Source organism: Mchenga conophoros, linkage group LG3 (assembly GCF_057382185.1).
Source record: "Mchenga conophoros isolate Kocher_MC1m ecotype Shallow Benthic linkage group LG3, M_conophoros_male_GT1.1, whole genome shotgun sequence".
NCBI lineage: Eukaryota > Metazoa > Chordata > Actinopteri > Cichliformes > Cichlidae > Mchenga > Mchenga conophoros.
Genome location: NC_140528.1, coordinates 85009885 through 85036665, shown reverse-complemented (window position 1 = coordinate 85036665; position 26781 = coordinate 85009885). Strand labels below are relative to the sequence as shown.

Below are 26781 nucleotides of genomic sequence, written 5' to 3'. Positions count from 1 at the left end.
TAAACTATTTAATACTTTATTTATACTTTTTATGTAATGTATTGGACACATTGGATGTGACACATGTTTCATGTTCACTTATTTTTAGCGTCAATCAGAAACCATCCAGCTCTGTGTCCTTAAAGAGTGACCGGTCCAATCGTCGAGGCATTGATTTTAAATCCCAGCCTGTCTCTGCTGCAGAGAGGTGAGCTGTTAGTAACAAGAACTCTCTGATTTTAAATGATTTTGATGTTTCCTGGTTTCTAAAATGCATCTCTGTAGCAGAGCAGTGTCTCCAAGGACACACAGGCTCAGCTGTAACTGTCAGTTTATCTGGTTTAAGACACATTTGGACACAATTGGCTGTTTTTAACTATGTATTTTAATCAGAGGTGTAAATCTAGACCTCACACATCTGGATCATAAACTATGATAGAAACAGCTGCTAGCAGTGGGTAGTTTGACTTTGATACGCTGCTCTAGAAAGCAACAACAACAACAACAACAATCTTTATTTATAGAGCACATTAAAAGCCCGGGGCATGCCAAAGTGCTTTACATGAAACAATAAAACAATAAAATGATTTACACTAAAACATCAGAATCATATAGGTGTGGGATTATGTTCACAGGTAAAAACCACTAATAGGAACAGTCAATAGCACACAGCTGTAGCAAAGAGAACTGTACCATCATACACAGTGATAGAGGACATAGGCAACGCAACAATAAAATAATAAAATAATTAAGACTATAACGTCAGAGTCATATAAGTGTGAGATTATGTTCACAGGTAAAAACCACTAATAAGAATAAACTATAGCACAGAGCTATAGCAGAGTAAAGCTGTAAAGCTGAACCATCAAACACAGTGATGGAAAACATTGACAGCACAGGACAACGCAAAACAACCAGACACATTAGAACATTTGAACAACACACTAGAAGCAAGGCGAGAAATTAACTGGTAGGAAAAGCAAGTTCAAACAGATATGTTTTAAGCCGTGATTTAAAAGATTGAATAGAATCAGACGCCCGGATGCCAATCGGGAGACTAAGCAAACAAAAGTTTGTGCAGCTCCTCTTCAGAAAGTGTTCAGAGAGCAGCTGCTGTATTAGACAAAGGCTCGTCGTGTGAGCCCAGATGTGTGTAACAGCTGGATGAAGGAGAACCATCACAGTCACGTCTCCATCCCGCCTTTATTAATGAACTTCCTGTTGCTTGCAGATGACAGGAACACAAAGTGTTTGTGCCACGTGATGCTGCAGGATTTGTTAACGTGTCCATGATGGTAACATCTCCTCGTCTAACTGCAAACACATGAGCGCTCCTAACGGCAGCTATCACAGCCACACAGGCAGACTGTGTCTCACTGTTGCATTCAGGGACATTTGTTTTCCTGTAAAAAGCTGAACTCTAATCTAAGAGGACTGTTACTGACAGGAAACAGCTGCATTATCTGCAGTCTGTGTGATCACTAGAGATGGCACGATACCACTTTTTTTATGTCCGATACCGATACCGATATCATAAATTTGGATATCTGCCGATACCGATATGAATCCGATATAGTGTTTTTTAATCAACAAAACTGTTTTTTTAAATATCTTGCTGCATTTTGTATAAGTTCATACTCAAGTTTAAAACAACAACTACACTAAAGCTATTCTGTTATACCTGTATGCAAAAAAAATATTTCATAGTTCAGCAATACTGATCAATCTAATAAACTTAAACCTACACCATCATCCCTATTCTGGTAGTTTAAACAGTACTTAGCGTAAATATTAAGCAACCTAACTAATAGGGTTCCAACTCCCAGCAACAACAAAAATAAATAAATAAAAAATAGGGAACCACCCCTCACGCTCCACTTCATGATGCTTAATCGCCGTAATCAACCTTAATTTGATGCAGTGTGAAAAAAAAATGCACAGAAATCAATTATTTTTCAAGAAATATTAAATAGATTCAACATCTTTCTTCAACAAAATTGCAGACTGCACAGATGGTACCTTCCCAAAGGAAAAAGTACTATAGCTTACTACTTATTACAGCCATCAGCTGCGTAGAAAAGGATCCTGGTGTAGAAAGTAATATTAAATAAATTCTAACAACAGCTTATCAAGCTTAAACGTGCTGCTGTTGTTCAGCCGCTGGTTTCTTCTTTCTGGTGCAAAGTGGGCCAAAAACAAAGAAGAGAGACGGAGTCGTGACAGAAAAGCCGATCAGCTGATCATTAAGCAGTTTCATGATTGAAGTAGCAGCAGGAGAGGCAGTCGCTCGTTAAGCTTAACGCAGGAATGCTTTACAAACATTCAGAGATGGACTTACACACTTGCTTTACTTCTCTCGGGATAACTTTGTCGGAGATGAAATGCCAGGTTGCTAGCGAAGCTCCAAATGCTATCCAGACCACCGACAGGTCCCGCGTGCCACAGCCGCTCTATCACGTGATGCATACTGCTAACGTTCTGAGGCGAGTTCCGGCGTGTTGCAAGTTTTGTGAGGTGCTTTCGTGATATTTAATGGATCGGATTACATTTTTTATTTTTCTCCGATATCCGATCCAGTAATTTAGGTCAGTATCGGACCGATACCGATACGTAATATCGGATCGGTCCATCTCTAGTGATCACAGCTGCTTCAATCACTTCATCAGAGAATTGATCATTGAATAAAACATGTTTGTGTCTGCAGAGGTCAGAGGTCACAGTCTGCAGGATCCAGCTGTCCGTCTATAAGGAGTGATGGGTCCAAACATCAACCTCCAGACTTCAGTGATGAACCTGGACCAACGAGGTCAGAGACCGGTGATGACTCCTTTACATGTTTGTGTTTTCCTGGATAAATATGACCAAAGATTCATTAAAAAGATGAAAATCTTAGACTTTGTCCTGTAGCGCTGTGTGGCAGGCAGGATTGGACCCAAACACAACAGGATGAAGTCAAAGAGGCAGCTTTATTTCAGCTGTGAACATGCAAACAGCAGAAATAAGGAAACATAACTGTAGGTTTGCAGTGAATGAAGCCTCAGCTCGACGCTCCACTTTGTCCCTCTTTTCCTTCTCCAAACAGCCACATCAGGAGTCTCTGATGGAGTTTTAAAATATTTAATTACAAATGTCCAAAGATGGGTTCAGGATACCTGAATCCACAGTTATTAAAGCTCAAATAGTTCACAGGGTTTGGACTTTGTTAGGTGACGAGAGAACATCAAAGTGTTTTTTTATCTTCAAACAGTATTTTTATCACTTCAGTTGCTCTCACAGCCCTGTTTGTTATTTTACCAGAGCTCTTATGTTTCACTCAGTGCTCCCACCAAACACCTTGGAGGACACATTAGTGTGATTTAGATTTCATTGGTGTAAACACCAGTCACACAAGCTAACCCATGGTTACCGGTAAGCCCAGGTGAATCAGCAACAGGTACTGTTATCATCATAACTGTGTGGACCAAGAGCGAGAGGCCATTACAAGCTCCACCCAGGCAGGCAAAACGCTAGCAGGAGAGAGCAAAACATAAAACCTGAAAAGCCATCATGAGCCAGCCAGAGAGACACAGAGTTTATACTAGAAGAGAAACCTGCTCATCTTCATCATGTTTGTTTAAATAGAGAAAATCAGAAGTCTCTGTGCGTCAGACCACGGCTCTACACGGACACTTCTAAGCTGCTTCAGAGTGAACTGACCCAGATAATCTGCACACAGCGGCTGTAAAACAGTGAAAGTCATAACTGTCTCTCTCTGATGGAAAGCTTTTATTGTGAAGTCAGGAAGTCTGCATGAAGTGCTGAGTTTGTATTCATCACTCAGTGTTTAATGAGACAGGCAGACAGGAAGAGCAGCTCATTAGTGTTGATGACATCAAAGGAACTGCAGTTACGTCACATCTGGATGTTTTTCACTGACAGTAAATGTTTTTAGTGATAAAGAAATGTGTTCACAGAGAGAGGAAGAGGAGTGGTGTTTGTGAGGAGGAGCAGCTGTCCTGCTGTGCTTTGTGTCAGGACGTCCTGAAGGATCCAGTCTCTACCAGCTGTGGACACTGGTTCTGCAGACAGTGCATCTCCTCATACTGGGACCAGTCTGCTTCATCAGGAGACTCGTCCTGTCCCCAGTGTGGAGAAAGATCCAGAAGCAGAGCTGGACTGCAGACAGCCAGTCAGAGCAGCTGTGTACAAAGTAAGACTGAACATCTGTCTGCTGATGGACTCATTTCTGAAAACTGGACTTCTTGTGTTGTTCAGACATTGAAGAGTTTTCTTTCTCTTTAGTCTCATTGTTTTTCTTTCTTTCAGCAGATGTTGGTCTGCAGGAGGTTTTAGATGAACATAAGATCAGTCTGAGGAGGAGATGTGAACGTGTGACTGAAGGAAGTGATGAAACAGGAAGTAGAACCCTCCTCAACACCATCTACACTGAGCTCTACATCACAGAGGGACAGAGTGAAGAGGTTCATACCCAACATGAGGTGAGGCAGCTGGAGACAGCTTCCAAGATGGACGCCCTCCATGACGCTCCAATCAGGTGCCAGGACATCTTTAAAGCCTTACCTGACCAACAGAGACCCATCAGAGTGGTTCTGACCAACGGCGTGGCTGGTGTTGGAAAAACCTTCTCAGTGCAGAAGTTCACTCTGGACTGGGCAGAGGGCTTGGAGAACCAACATGTCAGTGTGGTGGTTCTGCTTTCATTCAGGGAGCTGAACCTGATCAGAGATGAGCAGTACAGTCTTCTGGAGCTGCTCCATGTTTTCCATCCAACATTACAGAAGGTCACAGCAGAGAAGCTGGCTGTCTCTCAGCTTTTGTTCATCTTTGACGGCCTGGATGAAAGCAGACTTTCATTGGATTTCACCAACAGGAAGCTGCTGTCTGATGTCACACAGAAGTCATCAGTCAGCCAGCTGCTGACAAACCTCATCCAGGGGAATCTGCTTCCCTCGGCTCTCGTCTGGATAACTTCCCGACCTGCAGCAGCCAATCAGATCCCTCCTACATGTGTTGACAGGCTAACAGAAGTACGAGGCTTCACTGACGCCCAGAAGGAGGAGTACTTCAGGAGGAGATTCAGTGATGAAGAGCTGTCCAGCAGAATCATCTCCCACATGAAGACATCCAGGAGCCTCCACATCATGTGTAGTATCCCAGTCTTCTGCTGGATCACTGCTACAGTTCTGGAGCACATGTTGACTACAGAGCAGAGAGGAGAGCTGCCCAAGACCCTGACTGACATGTACTCACACTTCCTGCTGGTTCAGACAAAGAGGAAGAAGAATAAGTACCATGAGGGATGTGAGACGAGTCCACAGGAGCTGACGGAGGCTGACAGGGAAGTTCTTCTGAAGCTGGGGAGGCTGGCGTTTGAACATCTGGAGAAAGGAAACATCATGTTCTACCAAGAAGACCTGGAGCAGTGTGGTCTGGATGTGACAGAGGCCTCGGTGTACTCAGGAGTTTGTACAGAGATCTTCAAAAGAGAGTGTGTGATCTTCCAGAAACCAGTCTACTGCTTTGTTCATCTGAGCATTCAGGAGTTTCTGGCTGCTGTCTACATGTTCCACTGTTTCACCAACAGGAAGACAGAGGTGCTGAAGAACCTTCTGGGTCAAAACTATTGGAAATCATCTCTGGATGATTTTCTGAACAGAGTCATGTATAAATCCCTCGAGAGTAAAAATGGCCACCTGGACCTGTTTGTTCGCTTCCTTCATGGCCTCTGTCTGGAGTCCAACCAGAGACTCTTAGTAGGTCTGCTGGGTCAGACAGAGATCAGTCCAGGAACCATCCAGAGAGTCATCAACAACCTGAAGGAGATGAACAGTTATGAAATCCCTCCTGACAGAAGCATCAACATCTTCCACTGTCTGATGGAGATGAACGACCTCTCAGTACATCAGGAGATCCAAGAGTTCCTGATGTCAGAGAACAGATCAGAGAAGGAACTCTCTGAGATCCAGTGCTCAGCTCTGGCCTTCATGCTGCAGATGTCAGAGGAGGTTCTGGATGAGTTGGACCTGTTGAAGTACAACACATCAGAACGGGGACGACAGAGACTGATTCCAGCTGTGAGGAACTGCAGAAAGGCTGGGTGAGTCCAGATGTGATCATTAACATCATTAATTAGTGTAGGTTAGTAGTTTAGTTCTACAGATATACGCAGTACTTAACGACTCTCATTAGTTTGAGTTTCTCAGATAAGATGCTATTTTGTGTTGATCAGGAAATGTGTGCGTGCACTTAGCATAATCCTGCATTGGTAGTCGTATGCTGTGTGTTGTAGACTACACGTAGTACCTGTGTTGTGTCATTAGGGGGCAGTATTTTAAACCTGCTGCTTCTGCTGCTGTTAGTCATTCAGACGCTGCTGTTAGAGAGAAGACAGAAATAAGAATCTATTTTTGTATTTTATCTTTGTAGTGAAATGAAGTCTAATGTTAAACACAGTGACAAATATCCAGAGCAGTCACCGTCTGAGCTTCTCCTCTGACTACAGACAGAACTACAGACACAGAGTTTATTGACATAAACATGGCTAGTGAGGATGAAGGTGCTGAGGAAGACTCTGGTTTAGTGTGATTAAAGTGTGATGTACTGATGAGTGACAGTGCTGTGGTTCAGAGTGAGGGCTCAGAGGTGAACCAGCTGTTTCTTCTCACTCAGTTTGTCCCCAACAGAGGACAAACTGAGTGAGAAGAAACTGCTGACATCTGGACTGAACATGTGTCAAATATGTGAGCTAACACTGATGTCACAGCAGCTCATGGATTCACTCTCATTCCTGCTGCTGCTCCTAATGAGAATGTCTGACTTCATGTCCTCATTAATCACAGAGCTGATTGTTCAGTGTTTAGTTGTTGCTGCTGAAATGTCGTCCCTATTTTCTGCTGATGGAAGTCACTGCTGTGTTTTTGACTGCTGTTTACATCCCCGAGCTAACTTCCTGGCAGCGCTCGCCAAACGTCATGATGTCATCAGTGCTTCATAGACTGTGGGAGCTTTAGGTTGTAACCACAAAGTGTTTGTGTCCGTACGCTGCAACCTTCCACACCATTCCTTTATTGTACAGACTCAGCAGCAGCTCCATGGATCCCAAATCCAAGAGTGGAGAACAGATTTGAAGTGTGTCACATCCATGCAGTCACAGCTGTTTCCACCATGTTTCCACTGATATTAATCCTGTTCAATGACACGTTTCATATCAGTGAATATGTTCTTTAGGACGTCCACTGACATGTTTAAGTGTCCTGCTGGAAATCACTCAAATCATCCATGAAATCCATGAAAAATCCTTTTAGTGTTTCTAACTTCACCCTCTGTCCTCTCTCTCTCTCCATCCTCCTCACTGCTTCTTTCACTGATAATCACACAAACATCGTATTCAGTTACAAAATAACACAATAATATCATCTGATGATCATTATTATAAGAGCAGGATCCATATTTGATATCAGAGTAACACACTGCTTGGTTATGTGCAGTCATCATCAGTGACTGTGGGTCAAACAGAAGCTCTCTGATTGGTTGCTGACCTTGGTCACCTGTCCACTCTCACCTGTTTGTGTTTGCTCTCTCTTTGCTGTCTCCATCCTCTCTCTCCTTTCTCTCCCTCTCTGTCTTTGTACGTCACTCAGGTCCAATGGAAACAGTGACATTTACAAACCAATCAAAGACAAACTGATCCATGTCAGGTTATAACAATATTCAAAGTGAATACAGGCTGCTGCTGGACACAGACAGGTAACATCATTTTGACTTGCTGTCACCTGGATCTGGACTCATAAACACTGAAGCCCTGAACAGGAATACAAATCATTTTCTGCCAACTAGCGACACAGCAGCAGATAATGGCTCAGAAAGCTAAAATGAGCCAATCATTTCTGTGTTTAGTTCCCCTGAAATCAGATCTGATATCAGCAGCTCTGAGTTCATTCATCATTATTGTCCAGTGATGAGATTTCTGCTCCGTTTGGTAACAGTCAGCAGGTTTTTCCTGCGTGTGGACGTGAACAGTCGTACCTGACAGCAGGTAGCAAACAGAGATCATCTTTCCAGCTGGAACTCTTCACTGAGCTGAACTCATTCAAAATGTTCTGGAGTCAAAACAGGAAACAGTCCAAATGTGTGTCTTCACTCTGACTCTGGATCAGATCTCAGTGACAGACTGTGGACATTATGGAAGCCTAAATGTGACACCATCTTCCTCCTTCATCTGCAGATTAAAGCCAAACAAAGATTCTCATTAAAAGTCTGCAGGTCTGAGAGAGACTCAATCGTTGTGTCATGTCAAACACAGTAAGAGGAGCTGAAGCACAGATGTGAAGAGCAGATTCATCAGATTATGACCTCACTCTGTTTTGTCTTCATATACATTCAGTCTGTGTTTATAATGCAGATTTTCTGCTTTTATAATAACACATTTTATATTTTCTATCATCACAGACTGACTCAGTGTCGACTCTCAGAGTCTCACTGTGAAGTTGTGGCCTCAGCTCTGAAGTCCAACCCCTCCCATCTGACACAGCTGGACATGAGTAACAACTACAACCTCCAGGATTCAGGAGTGAAGCTTCTGTGTGCTGGACTGGAGAGTCCAAACTGTCGACTGGAGACTCTGAGGTGAGTTCACTGACTGCGGCTGTTGTTGTTTTTCTATATTTCAGGTCTTTGATTGATGTTTGAAACTTTCTTTAGTTCCTAAATGTTCAGGATGTGTCTGAAGACAAATGTGAAGAAGTTTGAGTGCTTTCAGAAATGTTGTCTTTCCAAACGACTGAACAACAGTTTTTCCTTTTGGCTCCAAACAGAAGTGACAGACTTGAATGAGGTGCCGTAAGGGACATTATTACTGAAACGCTCTCACACACACTACTGAAATTTTAGCTCTCACACACACAACTGAAACGCTCTCACACACACGACTGAAATTTTAGCTCTCACACACACTACTGAAACGCTCTCACACACACTACTGAAACGCTCTCACACACACTACTGAAACGCTCTCACACACACTACTGAAACGCTCTCACACACACTACTGAAACGCTCTCACACACACTACTGAAATTTTAGCTCTCACACACACTACTGAAACGCTCTCACACACACAACTGAAACGCTCTCACACACACTACTGAAATTTTAGCTCTCACACACACTACTGAAACGCTCTCACACACACTACTGAAACGCTCTCACACACACTACTGAAACGCTCTCACACACACAACTGAAACGCTCTCACACACACTACTGAAACGCTCTCACACACACAACTGAAACGCTCTCACACACACTACTGAAATTTTAGCTCTCACACACACTGCTGAAACGCTCTCACACACACTACTGAAATTTTAGCTCTCACACACACTACTGAAACGCTCTCACACACACTACTGAAACGCTCTCACACACACAACTGAAACGCTCTCACACACACTACTGAAAAACCAAGTCATTTCAGTTGAACAGGAAGGCATTTCAGTTGAACAGGAAGGTGTTTCAGTTGAACAGGAAGGTGTTTCAGTTGAACAGGAAGGCGTTTCAGTCGAACAGGAAGGCATTTCAGTTAAACAGGAAGGCGTTTCAGTTGAACAGGAAGGCATTTCAGTTAAACAGGAAGTTAATTCTTGACAAGGAAACTGAAGGAAAAAGTGTTAGATTTCAAACAAACCACCACACAGATGTCTACTCAGCAACCTGTTAGTTAGGGGTGGGTTTTTATAATCGATTTATTGATTAAAATCGATTCTGGCTTGGACAACGTGAAATCGATTCATCAAAATCCTGAATCGATTTTTTAATATAAATTTATTTTGCCCGAAATGCCAGAATCTCTGGTGAAACCTCACAAAATTTCAACAACCACCAAACAGCTAAGACAGTAAATGAGAGCAGGTACACGGCTTCTGCACAAAGACGTAAACACACAGCGCGGACCCGCGGATCAGAATCAGTGAGATGTCGCCTTTCTCACCCGACAGCACGGACACGGTCGGGGCTGAAAGCCGACAGCTCGCTGACTCTGATCTGTCGGCAGGTCCGCGCTTTGTTTTCACGCCGTTTTTGCGCCGATTCTAAAGCTGTTAGTTTTACCTCTCTCCAAACAATATTGACTGAACCAGCAGCAAAAGAAGATCCAAACTGCGCTTCACATAAACATCGTCATGAATTCCCTCACTGTTTTGCTTCTACCACGATAAAATCCCACGTCATGCACAGGCCTCTCTTTCCTCTCTCTCTGTACTTCAAGAACAGTTTCCCGTCTAAAAATCTGTTTTCTGTATTATTCGCTTGCTTGCACAAGTCTACTGTTGTTTACAGCGCAGTCGGCCGCTGTTTTTTTTTTTTTTTCATTTTACATACTTCCGAAAAGAAAACCTAATTTCTGCTGTTCAATACTGAATAAATTGAAACTTTTTAAAATTATGCAAAATGCAAAACGTTAGCCGTGTCTCTAATAAAACCGCTGTAACGTCAGAGGTAACGTTCATATGTTGATTAATGGTTTTCTTTCGTTTTTGATGTACTGCAGAATATTTTTTATAAAATCCCAGGCCAGGAAAACCACCTTCATGTTTTTATGTGTTTTATCTTCAGCTACTTTGACACAAAGGCATCTGCTGTGATGCTCACACCTTTGATAAAGTCTTGCGTGTGTCAGCTTCCTTTTTTTAAATACAAAAATATGTAAATGTACTGATCTGAATTATAATATTTCTGACTGTCAAAATTCCCCATAATCAAATCGAATTGAATTGAATCGAATCGTGGAACAAATCGATTCTGGACCTTAGTGAGACAGCTGCATTACTTAACAATATATTAGCCTCAGCATAAGTCAAAATTTAGAATAGCGGGAGACGTGCATTATCCTGGTTATTTTTTTGGCATATGTGCTTTTTTGTCTTTTTTAGCAAAGAAAAATATCTTAAAATCATCAATAAAACCAGGGAGAGAAGGCTTAGCGTTCCTCCATTTAGCACAATGGATATGATATTTACTCAAAAGTATGATGATGTTAATAATGTCTGAGACAGCCAATGCTAGATGATCCATATAAAAAAAATTATGATGTAATTCAAACAGTGGCACATCATTAATATTTAGGGAAATCCAATTTTTTAAGTTGCACCAAATACATTGTGTGATAGGGCATAGGAAAAAAAAAAAGATGTTCTAGGGTTTCATTTTCATCAGTACAAAAAGAACACTGATCCACCTCAAAGCCAAATCTCTTTTTTTAGAAATTCTGCCACAGTATTAGTTTTGTTTAAAGTGTGTTTCTTTAACTTTAGGTAGAATAGGCTATTTCATAAATTTTTAGTATGCTTTATCCAGTGTATATGAAATAACTAAATTAGAACCATGCCATGTAACCATTCTGTTGTAACTATGAAATATTTTGTCTTTGAAGAAACTACTAACAAATTTCTTATTGCATTTTTATCAAACAGCTGACATTGCCCTAGCAATAAATTTGGGAGCACTGATGAGAAATTATTGTATATCATAAAAATTTTAATCAAATGAAGCAGAGGCAGTGGGACCAGTTCACAAAATTTGTTACATTCTCTTTGAGAACATTTTAGACAATATTTTTCTGAAATGTCTGTGTAACTTAGAATGACACCGTTATCATCCAACAAATCTGTTATGAATATAATATTTTTGTTCAAACCAGTCACTCTTGAAAATTGATTTTTGATTAAGTGTTACTACCCTATTATTCCATAAGGTTGAATTATGGGGAGAAGTTGTGGGTAAATCGCATTTTCCCAAAAATGCAACGTCTGTTTTGGAAAGTTTGATATCTTTATGGGGATTTTATTTGCCGCAAAATCACATTTCAAAATAAAGTCTAATCCTGTATACTATTTTATTAAACAAGAATCATGGGATGTGGAGCTAAGTAGAGTCTGGCTGTGACAGACAAGATTTTAACCATTTAATTCTAAGGGTGCCAACCATAAATTCTAATTCTGGAGTTTTGATACCACCTTTATTGTATCCCTTCACAAGCTGAGATCTTTTTATGTAATGGGTTTTATTCCTCCACAAAAATTCGAACACATTTCTATTTATGGTTTTCATGGTATTTATCGTTTTTTTATTTTTATATCGTTTACGTGGTGCAAAAAAGGTTGGGGACTGCTGTACTAGCAGGTTGCTGAGTAGAAATCCTTGTAGTGTTTTGAAATATACCACTTTTTCCATCAGTTTCCTTGTCAGGAAACAACTTCCTGTTCAGCAGAAATGCCTCTGGTTTCAGTGGTGTGTGTGAGAGCGTTTCAGTAGTGTGTGTGAGAGCGTTTCAGTAGTGTGTGTGAGAGCGTTTCAGTAGTGTGTGTGAGAGCTAAAATTTCAGTAGTGTGTGTGAGAGCGTTTCAGTTGTGTGTGTGAGAGCGTTTCAGTTGTGTGTGTGAGAGCGTTTCAGTTGTGTTTGTGAGAGCGTTTCAGTAGTGTGTGTGAGAGTGTTTCAGTAGTGTGTGTGAGAGCGTTTCAGTTGTGTGTGTGAGAGCGTTTCAGTAGTGTGTGTGAGAGCGTTTCAGTAGTGTGTGTGAGAGCGTTTCAGTTGTGTTTGTGAGAGCGTTTCAGTTGTGTGTGTGAGAGCGTTTCAGTAGTGTGTGTGAGAGCGTTTCAGTTGTGTGTGTGAGAGCGTTTCAGTTGTGTGTGTGAGAGCGTTTCAGTAGTGTGTGTGAGAGCGTTTCAGTTGTGTGTGTGAGAGCGTTTCAGTTGTGTGTGTGAGAGCGTTTCAGTAGTGTGTGTGAGAGTGTTTCAGTTGTGTGTGTGAGCGTTTCAGTTGTGTGTGTGAGAGCGTTTCAGTAGTGTGTGTGAGAGCGTTTCAGTAGTGTGTGTGAGAGCGTTTCAGTAGTGTGTGTGAGAGCGTTTCAGTTGTGTGTGTGAGAGCGTTTCAGTAGTGTGTGTGAGAGCGTTTCAGTTGTGTTTGTGAGAGCGTTTCAGTTGTGTGTGTGAGAGCGTTTCAGTAGTGTGTGTGAGAGCGTTTCAGTTGTGTGTGTGAGAGCGTTTCAGTAGTGTGTGTGAGAGCGTTTCAGTTGTGTTTGTGAGAGCGTTTCAGTAGTGTGTGTGAGAGCGTTTCAGTTGTGTGTGTGAGAGCGTTTCAGTAGTGTGTGTGAGAGCGTTTCAGTTGTGTGTGTGAGAGCGTTTCAGTTGTGTGTGTGAGAGCGTTTCAGTAGTGTGTGTGAGAGCGTTTCAGTTGTGTTTGTGAGAGCGTTTCAGTTGTGTGTGTGAGAGCGTTTCAGTAGTGTGTGTGAGAGCGTTTCAGTTGTGTGTGTGAGAGCGTTTCAGTTGTGTGTGTGAGAGCGTTTCAGTAGTGTGTGTGAGAGCGTTTCAGTAGTGTGTGTGAGAGCGTTTCAGTAGTGTGTGTGAGAGCTAAAATTTCAGTAGTGTGTGTGAGAGCGTTTCAGTTGTGTGTGTGAGAGCGTTTCAGTAGTGTGTGTGAGAGCGTTTCAGTAGTGTTTGTGAGAGCGTTTCAGTTGTGTGTGTGAGAGCGTTTCAGTAGTGTGTGTGAGAGCGTTTCAGTTGTGTGTGTGAGAGCGTTTCAGTAGTGTGTGTGAGAGCGTTTCAGTAGTGTGTGTGAGAGCGTTTCAGTAGTGTGTGTGAGAGCGTTTTCAGTAGTGTGTGTGAGAGCGTTTCAGTAGTGTGTGTGAGAGCTAAAATTTCAGTAGTGTGTGTGAGAGCGTTTCAGTCGTGTGTGTGAGAGCGTTTCAGTAGTGTGTGAGAGCTAAAATTTCAGTAGTGTGTGTGAGAGCGTTTCAGTAGTGTGTGTGAGAGCTAAAATTTCAGTCGTGTGTGTGAGAGCGTTTCAGTAATAATGTCCCTTACGGCACCTCATAGACTTGAGCAGGGTTCATTTAAAGGCTGACAGAAGTGGAGTGGTGACGGGGAGATGTTTGACAGGACAGTGTTTCAGCCTCCACAGGTTCATGTTGTGCTCCATCAGTCAGTGAAGATGAAGTCAGTGCTGATGAGGCTGTAGAGTGTGTGAGGGATGTGAATGAGGATGATGAAGATCTGATGATAGCAGATAAAAACAGGCTGCAGAGACTTTGAGCCATACAGGGCACACAGTGTGTGTACAGAACAGCTGAAATCATTATGGAGGCCTCACTGGGATATGGAAGCATCACAGTACAGCTTCAGTGAAGCTTTAAAGTCTCTGATATGAGATGAGAAATGAAGCAGCCAGAGCTTTTTCATGAGTGGAAATCCACTGTGACTGTGAGCTGCTGCTACAGCCTCCAGATTAGCCAGCAGCTCATCCTGCTCAACATTTCCTCACCAACTTTAATGGAAGTGTGATGTTTTCAGCTGGAGTGATGGTCAGGGTGGCCTCCCTCTCCTCTTCTTGTCCTCTTCCTCTTTCATTTGTAAAGCCACTTCTGCTGCTTTCATTCATTTGGAAGTCCTGTAGCTGAGTTTGGGAGAGACTAACTGTCACGGTCCGGGGCAGCGGCCGTGTGGAGAGTGGAAGGAGGACCCAAAACGCAGCACTTATTCAGGTGTGAGGGTGATTTATTGATAATATCAAACACAAAGTGGAGATGGCAAACAGAACTAAGGACGAACTAAACTGGGATAAACTACACAGAGGAGTGGCAAACCTGAACATGAAGGGAGAACAGCAGGGAGAGCACGCAGAGGATTACACCAGGTATGAACACAGACGACGCGACGAGGAGCAGAGGAAATCACACACTATAAATACACAAAGAGACACTGGGAAATCACACACAGGTGGGGGAACCAGCTGGACCTGATTAACCTGACGAGACAGGGGAACACTAACACCAGGGACCAACAGAGGGAGCACAAACCCAGAACCCAGTGTCTAAAATCCCAAACACAAACCATCCCAAAACAGCCATGAATAATAATGAAAGTAATAACAATGAGGAACATAAACATAAAGTCACTGAGTCATGGTCGCAGGACCATGACACTAACAGCCTCGGCAGCAGAGGGGAGAAAGGCTGTAACACCACCACTTTACTCTGTTCTACCTGTCACATCATTTTATCAGGAAACAAATATGCTCATGTTTTTACTATGTTTGTCTTGAAGATGTAAGAAGATCACATGGTGCTTTTTATTATTGTGTTGGTTTGTTTGCTGTCTCTTGGATGGAGCCCAGCTGTGCGTGGCCCCTGGGCCTGTGGTCAGAGTGTGTGCTGGATAATCCGGCCCAGGATGAGGCCAAACTGACATGGGATGAAATGTCTGTCACATAATTGAGCTTAGTGTAGTTTCATTTCTGCACAATTTAAAAACAACCAAAACTTTGTTCTGTCTTTTCTATGTTATACTGTAGACTTTCTTTGATACTGTGTCCAAAAGGAGCAGCTTTTACTTTGAAGGGGAGCCGTCTCTGTTTCCTCTTCAGGTTGGATGATGGAAGCAAATTAGTAGCTGTGTCCCAAAACGTCGGCTGCATCCTCCAGAGGCTGCATTTGAAGGCCGATTACGTCACAGCCAGGCGATGAAGGCTGTCCGTATTTGTCGACTCCTTCAAATGTGCCCGACAAATGCGTCCTTCATTTCCCCGAATTTGAAGGATTCGTCGGGTGTGTCCCTTCGTGGCCCACCATATCCCAGAATTCATAGCGCGGCCCAGCCAAATTTCAGCTGCCAACAATGGCGGCAGCTACTAAGTTTTCAAATTACTCTTATTAATCTTTCTGGGTCACAAAATAAACTTTTAACATATTTTCAGGCGAGAAAGTAGCTGTGTAAACTTCAAATATCTGCTCGGTTTATCAAGACATCGCATATTTGCAAAAGTGTGCCGACGTTTTCGGAGACGTCTGTTACCCACCCGCTCGCTAGCAAGCCGGGGGGTTCAATGGTCACTCCAGCCGGCGAGAGCAGCGGACGCCCGGCTTCATCGTTTTCAGACCCCGCTCTTTCGCTACTCAGGTGAAACACGATATATAAGTCACTCGGATAACTTAAAAATGTAATTGTTTGCCTTTTTTCTGTGTTTTATTTGTTCCGGAGTAAATCGGTTTTGGCTGAGATCAAAGTTCCTCCGGGATTTTCACACAGCTGAATAAACGTTAAACAGGAAACTGATTAAACAGAAGTGTGAGACGGTCGAGAATTTACGCCAGTGTCCTGTTATATTTTAGATAGCAAGGAGCAGACGGCCGAGTTTATTAAACTCCACCAACACAGCGGTGACGCAAATCTGAAGGCTAGACCGTCCCATTTCACAGCCTCGCACTTCCAGCCTTTTCGGTCTTTGAAGGACCCGGCCCACGTAGACCGCGAATACCGGGTCCTCCGAAGGATGCAGCCGACGTTTTGGGACACAGCTAGTGTGTGATGTTCTTTCAGTGTTGCACTTTGTAGACGCTCCCTGAGCACTGGTCTCACAGCCAGCTGCACATAGAGACCAGTGTTGTTAGTCCAGGTCAGAAGATGACTTGTTGGAATGAAAATGAGCTTGTAGTTTGTCTGCTTTAATAATGTGACTGGAAAAAGGTGTTGGACTTCAAATATGTCCATTTCTTTCACAATTCACCTTTAAAAGTGAAGCCTTGTGGTTCCTGGAAGGAAAAACACGACTTTTTCAAGTCTTTGTCCTGTTTTTATGATAAATGTACGACTTTAATGTGAAACATTCAGAGTTTTTTCTCTTGTTGTGTTTGTTTGAAGCTGCTTCCTGTTGGCTTCAGCTGTTTGGAGTTTCCATTTTCTAAACTTCTACATTCTGAACCTTCTTCAGCTCTGAACAGATGATGAAACACTGAATGATTTCAAGCTCACACTTTGTCTAATAAACTTACATCTTTCATTCTTTATACAGATTGAGTCGCTGTGGTTTGTCAGAGATCAGCTGTGATTATCTGGCAGCAGCACTGAAGTCCAACCCCTCCCATCTGAGACAGCTGGACCTGAGATACAACGACAACCTTCAGGATTCAGGAGTGAAGCATCTGTGTGGTTTCCTGGAGAGTCCAGGATGTGGACTTGAAACTCTGAGGTCAGTCAGCATGTTTTAGTTGTGCTGAGATGAATATGATGTGAAAGTTGTGCTGACACTAAACTGCAGACATCAGGCTGATATTATACTGATCCACACTGAGGATCTTCATGGTAAAGTCTGTTTTCTTCTTCTCTGGTTTAGTCCATTGACTGCAGCAGAACAATGTTCACATTTCAAACAGTGAGACTCAACGTATGGCCCGCGGCCCACACGCGGCCTGCCCACCTTTCCTGATTCAGAGAGAGGGGACCCTGATGAACTGTGTAGTGTTCTTCCTCACAGTTCTAAGTATCAGACACAACAATGAATAATCCACAGCTGACTGTCTTTAGCAGGTCAAAGGTCACGGCACACAGCAGACAGTGGGAAATATTATAATTCTGATCATTTATCAGCACATATCCATATGTATAAAAACAAAGCTGACACTGTGAGACTTGATCAGAGGTGTGATCATCACAGCAGAGGCCTTTGTGTCAAAGTCACTGAGGATCAAACAGAAACACATGAAGCAGATTTTCCTGTTCTGGCTTTTTATAGCAGATAACCTTCAAAATATTCTGCAGTCCATCAAAAACTGAAGCAAACCATGAATCAACATGTGAACATGAGCTGATGCTGCTGAAGTGAAGCAAAGTTACAGAGGTTTGATTACAGACACAGCTGAGAGTTTGTAATCTGTCATCATTTTAAAAGGTTTACATTTCTTCAGTATTGAACAGCAGAAATGAGGCTTTGTTTTGGGAGGCCGACAGCAGTGAACACAACAGCAGACTGGTGCGTAATAAGCAGTGAATAATGCAGGAAACAGATTTTTGAAGGTAAACTGTTCTTGAAGTACACTGAGAGAGAGAGAGCTGTGCAGGAAGTAAACGTCAAAGTCAGAGAGAATTCATGACGATGTTCATCAAACGTAAAGCGTAGTTTGGATCTTCTTCTGCTGCTGGTTCACTCAGTTTTGGTTGGAGACAGATGAAACCTGCAGCTTCAGGATCTGTGAGCTGTCCACTTTCAGCCCCGACGGCGTGTCCGTGTACGTGCCGTCGAGTGAACGATCCACGCTCTGTGTTTCCATCTTTGTGTGTTTAGCTGCTCTCGTTTACTGTTTTATCTGTTTTCTTGTTGTTGAAATACTTTTGGGAGCTTTAACCTGAGATTCTGGCAAAATACATTTATATTAAAAATCGATTCAGGATTGAATGAATCAACATCGCTTTATTCAAATTAAAACCATTTAAATAGGAAAATCCATTTTTTTACAGCCGCCTCTAATGCTGGGTAATGTCAGCTGGTCCATGTGCAGCTGGCTGTGAGGCTCAGGGAGCGTCTACAAAGTGCAACACTGAAAGAACATCATCCATAAATATTGAGTAATAACTGGACTCTCATGCAGCGAGACTCAAATGCCTTTAAACATCAGCTTATCCTGCTGATCCAAGTCCAACACTGAGTTTGTAAAAACATGTTTGTCAATCATTTTGTTTGGTTTCTGAGGAAAATGATTCAATAACTTGCTGCTAATACACAACATTTCATCATATTTCCTCATAACCCTCTTTTGTCTGACCATTTGATCCCATTTGAATTTGCAATAAAGGATCCACAGAGTTTGGTGACAATAATGACAGTAGATGTTTGTGTGAAAGTGCTGGAAGCAAATGAGTGTGTGATGTTCCTTCAGTGTTGCACTTTGTAGACGCTCCCTGAGCACTGGTCTCACAGCCAGATGCACATAGAGACCAGTGTTGTTAGTCCAGGTCAGAAGATGACTTGTTGGAATGAAAATGAGCTTGTAGTTTGTCTGCTTTAATAATGTGACTGGAAAAAGGTGTTGGACTTCAAATATGTCCATTTCTTTCACACTTCACCTTTAAAAGTGAAGCCTTGTGGTTCCTGGAAGGAAAAACACGACTTTTTCAAGTCTTTGTCCTGTTTTTATGTTAAATGTACGACTTTAATGTGAAACATTCAGAGTTTTTTCTCTTGTTGTGTTTGTTTGAAGCTGCTTCCTGTTGGCTTCAGCTGTTTGGAGTTTCCATTTTCTAAACTTCTACATTCTGAACCTTCTTCAGCTCTGAACAGATGATGAAACACTGAATGATTTCAAGCTCAAACTTTGTCTAATAAACTTACATCTTTCATTCTTTATACAGATTGAGGCGCTGTGGTTTGTCAGAGATCAGCTGTGATTATCTGGCAGCAGCACTGAAGTCCAACCCCTCCCATCTGAGACAGCTGGACCTGAGTGACAACAACAAGCTGCAGGATTCAGGAGTGAAGCATCTGTGTGGTTTCCTGGAGAGTCCAGGATGTGGACTTGAAACTCTGAGGTCAGTCAGCATGTTTTAGTTGTGCTGAGATGAATATGATGTGAAAGTTGTGCTGACACTAAACTGCAGACATCAGGCTGATATTATACTGATCCACACTGAGGATCTTCATGGTAAAGTCTGTTTTCTTCTTCTCTGGTTTAGTCCATTGACTGCAGCAGAACAATGTTCACATTTCAAACAGTGAGACTCAACGTATGGCCCGCGGCCCACACGCGGCCTGCCCACCTTTCCTGATTCAGAGAGAGGGGACCCTGATGAACTGTGTAGTGTTCTTCCTCACAGTTCTAAGTATCAGACACAACAATGAATAATCCACAGCTGACTGTCTTTAGCAGGTCAAAGGTCACGGCACACAGCAGGCAGTGGGAAATATTATAACTCTGATCATTTATCAGCACATATCCATATGTATAAAAACAAAGCTGACACTGTGAGACTTGATCAGAGGTGTGATCATCACAGCAGAGGCCTTTGTGTCAAAGTCACTGAGGATCAAACAGAAACACATGAAGCAGATTTTCCTGTTCTGGCTTTTTATAGCAGATAACCTTCAAAATATTCTGCAGTCCATCAAAAACTGAAGCAAACCATGAATCAACATGTGAACATGAGCTGATGCTGCTGAAGTGAAGCAAAGTTACAGAGGTTTGATTACAGACACAGCTGAGAGTTTGTAATCTGTCATCATTTTAAAAGGTTTACATTTCTTCAGTATATCCACATTTGGCAGCTGCTACCTCAACCTCCACTTGTCCAACACAACTGCTGTCCACTGCCTCCATGACATTGTGATTTTGCTGTTGGTCTTCTGTCAGATCTTCATCAATCACTTCTGCACGGGGCACACCTTCAGACTCTGCAGCTGCATAAGGAAAGCCTGTAAGATAAAATTAGACATAAGGTAAATGTACACCAATATTCCAATGACAGGTGTGTGATTCATCTGGAAGTTATGTGCGGATTAGTGTACAGTGATAGCAATTTAGTATGTTTTTAGAGGGGGGGGGGTTGTTTACCTCCGATGGGTGCTCTTTTTCGCTTCCGTTGCGTACGCCTTGAGTGCCGGTCCGAGTCTGATACAGGTATGTCGTCATGCCCCATGTGCAGTGTTGGTGCCCAGTCTGGATTTGTTACATCCATTTCATATGCTGGTTTGCCTGCAATAATGCCAAATCATAAGCTACTCAGTCGACATGATGTGGTTCTGCAGCATCACACATTAGCATGTTTTATCTCATTATCTATGACCTCAGCACGTTGAAAATAACACTAAAAGCCTTTCAAGAGTGATATGAATTAATTTAGAACTCACCGGAAAGAAAATGCCGTGAGCAAACCAACAAAAAGCTGGGGATTGCAGAGAACTCGATATCCGCTCGTCTCACCGCTGCAATCCAAGCCTGACGTCTTTGTTTAGTAATATCGGATACATGGGATCCCTCACGTTGCCTCCAGGACGGAAAACGATGAAAAGAGAGCCCGTTATCCAGCTTCTTGCCTTCACGATCGTGTGATCTAACGTTGCAACCGACAACACAACACGTACGATCCATAGCTGAAATGGTATCCTTTGGCTGGCCTACTGTCATGGCGGAAGGGGGCGTGGCCCATCTCCCGTGACATCACGCTCCAAAGCCCTATAGGTGGGAAAATGTACCATGTCGACCAATCAAAAATGATATGGAAACATGACATTTGGTTGTTTAGAAAAAGGGGGAAGTTTTAGGAGTGACCGGCAAGAGAGAGCGAGTGAGCGAAAGAGAGAGAGAGTTTTGATACGTGAGAGATTTGTGACGTTTACCGTGTTTGGTCTCAAGTTAGTTTGTTGTCTTGTGTATTTAGTGTGTAGCTGTTGTTTTGTTTTGTGTGTCAGTTCTACTAGTGATCGTCACAGTTGCTGCCTTAAAGCCAACAAAGGCAGATTGCAGTGTAAACGCTGAGTGACACACCTGCTGTCAGACCTGCAGGTTTATCCCTGTGCTGTTCTCATATGTGTTAGAGTGACACAAACTATTGTTTGACACCTGATTGTTCTGTAAATAGTTTGAAATGATTATATGAAAAATGTCTGAGCCTTGGCTGCATTTTTTGGTAAATAGTACCATATAACTTTGTTGTTTGCAAAACGTGTGCGTATTTTTAAAAATGTACAATCTCTATTTGCATTTCAAGTTATGAAGATGATTCGTTAAACATGTGTGTGGTTTTTACAGTCAAAATATCACTTTCTACTTGTATTTTAAATTTTGTCTGAATTTAGATAAATTGTGCTGATACAGTTGGTCAAAATGAGAAAATAACAGATTGGCAAGATAAACTGTTTTTAAAGGTAAAATATAGAGGCCACATCAAAAGTAGTCAAGAAGGGTTAAAGGCTAAAAGCAAAGTTGTCACCAAGTACTGTTTATATTTGTGTGTATTGCTGCAGCTTTTTTGAGTATTAATTTGGTGCCTTTGTGTGAAATAATGGTATTGTGAGTGATCCATTCAATTCAATTCAATTTTATTTATATAGCGCCAAATCACAACAAAAGTCGCCTCAAGGCGCTTCATAGATACAGAGGAAAAACCCAACAATCATATGACCCCCTATGAGCAAGCACTTTGGCGACAGTGGGAAGGAAAAACTCCCTTTTAACAGGAAGAAACCTCCGGCAGAACCAGGCTCAGGGAGGGGCGGCCATCTGCTGCGACCGGTTGGGGTGAGAGAAGGAAGACAGGATAAAGACATGCTGTGGAAGAGAGACAGAGGTTAATAACAGATATGATTCAATGCAGAGAGGTCTATTAATACATAGTGAGTGAGAAAGGTGACTGGAAAGGAAAAACTCAATGCATCATGGGAATCCCCCGGCAGCCTACATCTATTGCAGCATAACTAAGGGAGGATTCAGGGTCACCTGGTCCAGCCCTAACTATATGCTTTAGAAAAAAGGAAAGTTTTAAGCCTAATCTTAAAAGTAGAGATAGTGTCTGTTTCCCGAATCCAAACTGGAAGCTGGTTCCACAGAAGAGGGGCCTGAAAACTGAAGGCTCTCCCTCCCATTCTACTTTTAAATACTCTAGGAACAACAAGTAGGCCTGCAGAGCGAGAGCGGAGCGCTCTAATAGGGTGATATGGTACTACAAGGTCATTAAGATAAGATGGGGCCTGATTATTTAAGACCTTGTATGTGAGGAGCAGGATTTTGAATTCAATTCTGGATTTAACAGGAAGCCAATGAAGGGAAGCCAAAACAGGAGAAATATGCTCTCTCTTTCTAGTCCCTGTCAGGACTCTTGCTGCAGCATTTTGGATTAGCTGAAGGCTTTTCAGTGAGTTTTTTGGACATCCTGATAATAATGAATTACAGTAGTCCAGCCTGGAAGTAATAAATGCATGAATCCATATAGTCACAAAGAATAGCCACTTGTTTCTGTGCTACCAAAGTTCCCCGGCTTTCATTCAAAATGTGTTTATCGTCAGCACCTGCACATTAAACTACTTAAACATTATAAATGTCTTCAAGCTCACACTGAGGCCTGTGGGGTACTATCAGCCACTGAGACAGTACACACATTTATATGTGTTTGTATATGAATATTTCATACTTTAAGACTGCCTGTTTATTTAAGGGAGATGAACAAAATACATTGGAATTGTACAAAATAATATCATGGATGATAAATTAAATAGATTTTAAGTAGATGCTTGTGCATTCTTAAAGTCTTATATGTTGAACTGAACTATGTGATCTGTTCAAAGCCTTAATCTTAATTTGAAGTGAAATGTGCATTTTGAGTTTATACACTATGTATATAAGGCGACCGTTTCCTTTTGCAGTATTTTTGTGTGGTGTACTTTTCTATGTCTTAACAAAAGGGGAACAAAGGTGTTTAAGTTCACCTAGGATGATGTGTTTTAATTTTCACATGGTCTTGCTTGAATTTGACCCTGACAAAGGCGTATGAACTCTGTCAGCTGTTTGGAGTTTCCATTTTCTAAACTTCTACATTCTGAACCTTCTTCAGCTCTGAACAGATGATGAAACACTGAATGATTTCAAGCTCACACTTTGTCTAATAAACTTACATCTTTCATTCTTTATACAGATTGGAGAGCTGTGGTTTGTCAGAGATCAGCTGTGATTATCTGGCAGCAGCACTGAAGTCCAACCCCTCCCATCTGAGAGAGCTGGACCTGAGCTGGAACAACAAGCTGCAGGATTCAGGAGTGAAGCATCTGTGTGGTTTCCTGGAGAGTCCAGGATGTGGACTTGAAACTCTGGGGTCAGTCAGCATGTTTTAGTTGTGCTGAGATGAATATGATGTGAAAGTTGTGCTGACACTAAACTGCAGACATCAGGCTGATATTATACTGATCCACACTGAGGATCTTCATGGTAAAGTCTGTTTTCTTCTTCTCTGGTTTAGTCCATTGACTGCAGCAGAACAATGTTCACATTTCAAACCTTCAAAGAAGAAGAAAAATCCTCCACTGGATAATTCACTGTGAAACTCTCCAACTCTTCATTCCACCTTAAAGTCTGTCTGACACTGAAATCCAAAGCAAAATGTGCGTTTGCTTTACAGACAGCAGTCCAACACAAACATACACACATCATCCAAAAACACAGTCCAACATCCAAATCTCCTCCACTGCCAGCATGAATGATGGGAAAGAGAAGGAGGAACACTCTGACATTCAGGGTTAGAATGAGTTTCATGAAGCAGACTGTGAAGATCAAAGCTGCATTAGAAAGCTTACATGAATGAATGAGTGGACAGAAGTGGACAGAGATCATCTGAAGCACTTCAAAGGCTTTAAATCAGCACATTTCTCTTTATTCTTTATCAACTCTGTTAGTTTCTCTCAGTTTTCTGTGGAATGAAGCTAACAGCAGGCTAATAAGATGCTGACCAATAGGTTTCTATTAAAGGTTGTAATTTGTATATGAAAAAGTGCTTTGGCTCAGCAGGGATCAGCTTACAGGTAGAATACAGCTGCTGGATGGGATTAGCATGTCATAGCTATCTACCAAACTGCTAACTGGGGGATTTCAGGCCATCTATGGATCATTTTTGCTAACTGTTTATTCAGCTTAGGCTCACAGGGCTGCAGCCTGTGCCCTAGCTGTCATAGGGCAAGAGGCGTGGTCCACCTGCACAGGTGAGCAGTCCATCACAGGGCCAACAGAGAGAGACAGAGAAGCACTCTCTCACATCCACACCTACAGCCAATTTAGAAGCACCAATGAACCTAAGCAGCATTTCATTGGACTGTGGGAGAACATCCAACCTCCACAGAAAGGCCAACAAGCTTCAACCTACAACCTTCTTGCTTTAAGGCACTAGTGCGAACCACTTTTTCCCCATTTCAGCCCAAATCCTGCATCTTCCTGTTTCTGACTCCAGGCCAGCTCCACTAACACTTTCTCATCAGACACTGCCACCTAGTGGAGGAAGTCTTAGTTCCATTTAGAATAGAATTAGAATAGAATTCAACTTTATTGTCATTGCACATGCACAGGTACAGGGCAACGAAATGCAGTTTGCATCCATCCAGAAGTGCTTTAGTGATATAGATATATTAACAATATATATTAGCAATAATATAGATATGTGAGTATATTACAGAAATGGGTCTATTATGGTGTGTTATAATGTACACGGTATGAAGTATGTTGTGAATATTCTATAACTATAAGTATGTACAGCCTGTAGTGAGTACAAGCTATGTACAGGATATAAATATGAAAAACTATACAGAATATGAAATAAATAACTTTACAGAAGCTTGAGATTTGAAGCTTCAGATGACAGTTAGTTCCTTTACAAAGAGGTGGAGGTGGTGGGGCCACAGCACCATCATCACTGAGTGCCATAGGACACTTAACCTTTGTTTCCATATGCTGGGAACTTCCTGTTGTTCCAAGGAGGACTGGAAAATGTGTGAAGATCTCCCAGTCAGTTCCTCACAGCACACTTCAATCATTTCCCTCCCACAGCATCAGGACCAGGGCTTTTTCTCTCTTTGCTCCCACTAAGAGATTTCCACACAAACACCTCATCAGTGGGACTCTCAGAGCTACCAGCCCTTTGCTACAATCACAAAGCTCTTCATTGAAATCAATGATATCAAAGCTGGAATCAAATGAGTCCAAGTCTTCTGCTGATTCAGCATCACATTCATCTTTGCTCCTTGTTCTGCATCCCCACCATGGACTTCATTCCTTTCCAAGCCAGCCTTGAGTGTCCTTTATTCAGCTCATCCTCTGCTTTACTTTTACACCTGATTTTAGCTGCTTTATCTCTCTTTCAACAAGTTTCTGTGCCTCAATCTTTTTCTTCTCTCCCTCATAACAAGACAGCTTCTTCTGCCTGAGAACATGTTGGAGTGATTTACTAATCCAGGGCTGCTTATTGGGGAAAATACTTCCTGTTTCCAAAGTAATCCCCATTTTTCCCAGAAAGAAATGTAAGTAGAAATCGATGATCTCAGTGAGAACATGAGCCTTTAAAAAGTCCCAGTGGGTGCAGTCAAAGCAGTCCCTCAGTCCCAGTATATAGTCTTTGGTCCAGACTGGAACAACTGTGTGCCCAGTTTGAGCTCTCTCCAGTGCTGTGACCTGACAGACCCAGAGGGGCCATCACATCACATTTAGAAGCTCCCCTAATGGAGCCACAACACATGTCCAACACTTAGTCTGTCTTGTTGGACCAACTGGAAGAAATGATTCAAGGACTTAGTCACAGAACAGAGATTCAAATCTCCAAAATCCAACTGGCTGCATCAGGACATATAGTCTGAAACTCTGCATAGTTTCCTGTTTGAAGCTGCTTCCTGTTGGCTTCAGCTGTTTGGAGTTTCCATTTTCTAAACTTCTACATTCTGAACCTTCTTCAGCTCTGAACAGATGATGAAACACTGAATGATTTCAAGCTCACACTTTGTCTAATAAACTTACATCTTTCATTCTTTATACAGATTGAGTTTCTGTGGTTTGTCAGAGATCAGCTGTGATTATCTGGCAGCAGCACTGAAGTCCAACCCCTCCCATCTGAGACAGCTGGAGCTACAACTTAACAACCTGAAGGATCCAGATGTGAAGCAGCTGTCTGATCTTCAGCAGAGTCCAGACTACAGACTGGAGACTCTGGTGTAAGTAGAGTGATGGAGTGAGTGGGTGGTGCTGTCAGCAGTATTGTACTAAACACAGTCAGTATGAAACAAAGATCCAGTGTTTCCTGTAAAGCTGCAGCTTCTCAGTGAAGCTGTGAGAGGAGAATGGTGACAGGCTTCAGGATTGGACACAAAACACTTCCTGTTTCTGACCTTTATGGTCACCATGGTAACGGCTGACACGCTCTGATCAAACGCTGTCAACAGCCAATCAGCTCTCTGAACAAAGCAGCACGCAGACCAATGACTGCATTCATTTCCAAGTTTAAAGCAGTGAAGAACACAGT

At 42.3% G+C, this 26781-nt stretch overlaps 1 pseudogene across 1 annotated transcript; it reads left to right on the top strand.

The window, feature by feature from the left end:
* The first annotated feature begins 4341 nt into the window (after positions 1-4341).
* On the top strand, positions 4342-26469 carry LOC146581216 (NACHT, LRR and PYD domains-containing protein 12-like; annotated as a pseudogene). Its single transcript, XR_014891308.1, has 5 exons — positions 4342-6076; positions 8428-8604; positions 16820-16996; positions 19153-19329; positions 26300-26469. The product of XR_014891308.1 is annotated as an NACHT, LRR and PYD domains-containing protein 12-like (transcript).
* The last annotated feature ends 312 nt before the right edge of the window (positions 26470-26781 follow it).